Source organism: Gadus macrocephalus, chromosome 18 (assembly GCF_031168955.1).
Source record: "Gadus macrocephalus chromosome 18, ASM3116895v1".
Taxonomy (NCBI): Eukaryota; Metazoa; Chordata; class Actinopteri; order Gadiformes; family Gadidae; genus Gadus; species Gadus macrocephalus.
In genome coordinates, this window is record NC_082399.1 from 2,666,099 (window position 1) to 2,671,382 (window position 5,284).

Genomic DNA, 5,284 nt, shown 5'->3' on the forward strand with positions numbered 1-5,284 from the left:
TAAGATGTTTGCGTTTTCAGACGAGCGAGTAGCACAGCGAGTGCTGCCGGTCGTCTTGACAACCAGGGGTTTGGCACACTTTGATCCCGGGCTCCTCCTACTACGTGTGCGTGTGCGTGTGCGTGCGTGCATGCGCGCGTGCGTGCGCGCGTGCGCGCGTGCGTGCGTGCGTGCGTGCGTGCGCGCGCGCGCTTTGTGGGGCCACTGAGGTTTGAAAAGCACACATTGCTCCCGATTTTCAGACTTTAATGTACCACCATCACACCAGTAACCCAAATATAAGTGAATGAGGTCATCATGGTACAGTAGTGCGTCGTTCGTCATATACCTCTCTTCAGGAGCCCAGCCCTCTGGGGTTCAGAGGTGTTCCCTTTGGTGTATTTAAATGGAACGCCCCCCCCTCCTCCCTCCAGGTTGTTCGTTGGTTATTTTTAAGTACATCTCATATCTTGCTCTGTGTGGGGTCTGGCCTGATTAGCCTGCAGCCTAGCGGCTTGGGGCACGACCACGTGCACGCGGCCATGCGAGCACGCGACCACACCTTAACAACAAAATGGGTTTATCAATGTCTCTTTGTCATGGGCGATGTGAACTGTTCCAATTTTGTGTGGAACGTGCGCACATAAAGGTCGTAGCACGGCAGCAAGCCAAACGACCCAAATCATTGGTTGGTCCTCTCACTGGCTGAAAGTGAGCGCGTGCTAATGTCAGCGCCGCGGCGAGCTCAGTGGCGTTCATCAGGAGGAGCGAGGAATCAGACCACGGTCATGGAGTGCAGATTAGAGGCAGCTGATGTGCGTAAGGCCTTAATGCTGGCACACATGTACCATGTCGTAAATGAGTCATCCCCACATTTTCACCTCGAAGAGAAACAGCCCAGCTGTCGAGGGTGACATGGCAGGTGGTAAAGACACAGGTGCTAGCTTTCATCGTATTGTCTTGGACATTTTTGTTGTTAGGTTCTATGTAAAAAATACCTCATTATTCTTAGTACAACAGAGTTGTATCGCTACATTATCCTTTTAGGTCAAGTAAATCATACTTAACAGACTTTCCTGTTTTCTTTTATGCATGCAGTTTTGTTATTGTTGCTGTATAGTCTTCTGCTCTTGATGACGTCACCTGCAGCCTCACCGCTTTCTCTCCGTCCTCTCCCCTGGACTCAGCTTTTCCTAAATGCCGGAGGGGTTTGGAAACATGCACGTCACCCATCACACCCTCTCCCTCCGTCTGCACCTCCTTCACCCCACTTTGCACCTATTTGCATTTCTCGGCGCAATGGAAATAAATGAACAAATGGACTGATGGAAGGAGAGATGGATGGATGGCAGACAGATGGATGCATGGGGTTTCCCCTTCGGCGAGACGGTTGCAGACTGGGCGGGGCAGTGGATGTGTTGGATAGTCAGTTGTGGTTTAGCTTAATAAACGATGCTGTCTTGAGGGGAAAACACCCAAACAAAGGGCCGCTCACACACACGCCAGCCTTCGCTCACCGTGGGCTCTCTCTGTCCTGACGAACACCCGTTCAACACATGTGGTCGGCGTTCCTCTGACTCTGACACTCTGAACCTCACAGCTCTCCTCCATCTTCCGGTTATCGTTCTTCCTTTTTAAAATTGTGGTCATGGTCAGAACCCAAGTAAAACCGCTGTGTTCTTCCGCTCTTCCTTAGTCTGAAGGGTGTTCGGATGTTCCCCTGTTTGCGGTCTGTTGTAACGCTGTTATCTACGGCATCCACCCCCACAATAAACCATGACTAATAATGTACGGCGTTAGCTCCTCAGGGTGGCTCCCTTCTCAAACGACAGTCCGCCACCGTCTGCCCATGTGGAGCCGCTCACACGCTGCTTTAGAGTATTAAGCTCGTGGCGATGCTACGCACACGCACACGTCAGGCTGTTGAGTGTGTACACAAGACAAAGATGCCATCTGACGGGGTCCTCCGGTCACACTGGTGCTATTGTGATGGTTGGTGATGAGGCTTAAATGTCTCCCTGCTAATAGTTCCACGGGATCCACAGTGTCGTGGACACTGGTCCACTGAAAGAGATGAACACAGCCCGCTTTATGAATGGGATAACACTGTGGTTAATAAAGACGAGTCCTTTCATTGGCTCGAGGATTTGTTCTTAAGCATGCCTTCAGTGTTCCGTGTGTACGTTTCACTATGTGCTGTGTGAATCGCATGATGTCACGTTTTTACCTTTTTGTCCTGTCGCATTTGTACGTGTATATGCTAGTTATAATGGATTAAAGGTAGTCTGGCTGTTTCCTTAACAAAGCGGGCCATGTCTCATAATTGAAGGGTTCCTGTTGGTGATGGATGTTTTTGTCGGGGTGAGGTCACTCCAGATTAAGACGGATTGCTGTCCCAACCGCCACGCAGATTAGAATGTTATCTCATATAATCCTTTCTTTGCTTTTATCCGTCAAACACGGACGATCAGAGTCCGAGGATAAGATGTTCCGTCGGTAAAGGGGACAGATTACGCACTCCAGCTCCTCTGAGAGCATGTGTCAGGTCCTCACCTTTGACCCCCAGTGCCTTGTTGGGATGTTATGATCTTGTGGGATGTGTGGTGTCACATGTGTGATGGATTGGCATCTAGCTCTGACACGATACGGGAACAGAGCTTCCACTGGGTTGGACCTCAATCAGGCAATTGTTGATATGTTTTTGGTTCGTGCTGTGGAAAGATTGAAGAGGGAATACGAATTTGTGGGAATTGTCTCGTACTTGTTTGTTATCGTAACAAGCAATCCTTTTGCGATCAATAGCAAGGTTTCTTCGATCCTCTGCCCTAATTTCCGCTCCTCAGTGAAATATGAGAATCCTTTTCAAGAAGTCAGTTGCCGTCTCTCCTACCACTTCGTTCAGACTCAATCTAGTTTAATTTGACTATGGAAATAAATGAGTATTCCCAATTAAATGCAAATTATTTGGGCTGCGTCAATATTCAATCCTTCCTCCTCCTACCGGCAAAATGTAAGGGGAGGAAGAGGATGATGAAGATGAGGATGAGGATGAGGATGTACACCATCCATGCAGAGCAGCAGGTGAGACAGACACCCCCCTCCCCCTCAAAGACACCTGCTCATACCCTTTGCTCCAGCAACCCCCCCCTTAAACACAGACCGGTATTCAGGGATCATATTACAGTGTTTTTACCTTGCCCACACACACACCCACACCCACACACACACACACACACACACACACACACACACACCACGCCTCCAATCACACACACACACACACACACACCACGCCTCCAATCACACACACACACACACCACGCCTCCAATCACACACACACACACACACACCACGCCTCCAATCACACACACACACACACACACACCACGCCTCCAATCACACACACACACACACACCACGCCTCCAAACACACACACACGCATCCAAACGCACACACGCATCCAAACACCCACTCTCTGGTCTGGCAGTTTGCGCTGCGCTAGCTCAACAGACCTGCGGCGGCCATCTGGGTCGGGAACCCGCGCTAACGTGTGTGAACTGGACGCCGCACCTCGGGCAGCCGCCTCCATCTGGCCCCGGCCCCGCTCAGGGGGCACGGCTGTAAGTAACGCCTTCATCCCCAGCAGCTGGTCTACGAGGCCATCGGGTTAGCGTCCGCACCCCCCACCCTAACTCTGGATCCTACTGGGAAGCCAAAAGAGTGTCGGCTAACCTCCTCCGGCCCACCACTGTCTGTCACTCCAGCTTCAGATCCAATGGATGTTCATCCGCAGCCTTTGGTGCGAGGCCCACGCCTTCCCGACTGTCCGCCCTGAGTGGGATTACCGGGCGTTGAACCAACCGTCGGCCGCCTGCCCTGCCCTTCGGTTATTTGTGCGTAATAACGGTTGGACTCGTTGGACGGCATTGTATGATCGCTGTTAATTGTGAAGTCTGGCTGTGCGCAGTGTGTGTTTGTTCTGAGGAGCGTGTGCGATGAAGATTCTGTTCTTCATGAGTTTCACATCGAGTTGGTTGATTTATTATAGGTTAATATGATAATATATGGCATAATAATTTATCACCATGGGAAACTCTAACAGGGTCTCAATATGACGTTCAAACATGAATTGAGCGCATCCAGTTGGACAGTACAAATGTGTGGCAGGATTGTTCCTTGGGTGAGGCTTTATTCAGAGATTCACCTCCTTGAATGACTTGAAATTGTATGCAAAATATTCCTCCCCACACACCTGTTTTTAGTTAATTAAATCACGCTATTTCTCCGACATTGAACTGAAGTAACACCGAAGGCGTGGCTAAGCCCTGTAAAGTGTACCTGTTATTCCGTCGTACTTTTCTTGAACATCTGCCACTACACCTGTTTTCAGAGAGGCTGACACAAGCTTGTTAAGGATTTGGAAGTAAAAACTTCAAAGTCACGGCCAACGTACTAACTGTCTTCCCCCAAGACGGCAGCCATATTTGTTTTCAATAAATTCTCCTCTAGTTAAAGTCAGATCCAATGTCAGCCCCTTTTTGGCCCGGGTCCATTTTGGCGTCCAGTCCAGTCCAGTTGTCAAAGCAAAGCGAAACAAATGGAGAGCAGACATCAGGCCCATGTGTATGCAGTGTAAATGACCCCATACTATAATAATACCGTTGGGAAACCAATATGGATTAACATAAGATCATGATTCTTATCTTAAAGAATCGATTCACAACTTCCAAGTCTTTCTTAGTAGCCAGGAGTGGATCCTGAAATCATGGATCCTGAAATGACCCTAAAATTGATTCGAGAATTGATTTTAGTTGTGACCCAAAGAATTCTTCTGTTTTTCCAGAGTGGGTGCGATGTACACACTACACAGCCACACTACACAGCCCTAATCCGTTTACAGAATGGACATCTGACACATTTCTGCAACACCAGCATGACTCTGCTTTAAATAAAAATAATCCAATCATGTTTGTTCCAACCAAGGTTGGAAGTGATGTTGTGAAAGGGGCATCCGCTGGGAATGTGATCAGAATTTCAATTGTGTTGAAAAGTTCCTCATTTGGAATTTTTCCATACACCATGTGTTTAGTCGATAAAGGGACTGCATTTATAAAGTGATGTTCTAACCTGTGAACACTCCAGGTGCTTTACAATTAGGGCCTCACGTTCACCCTTTCATGCACGCATTCACACACCGACGGCTGTGTCAACCATGCAAGGGAAGCTCATCCAAACTGGACACACGTTGATTTCCCCTTACAGCAGAGATCACTTCTCCTCGTTCTTAACAGTTTTGCCTTAAC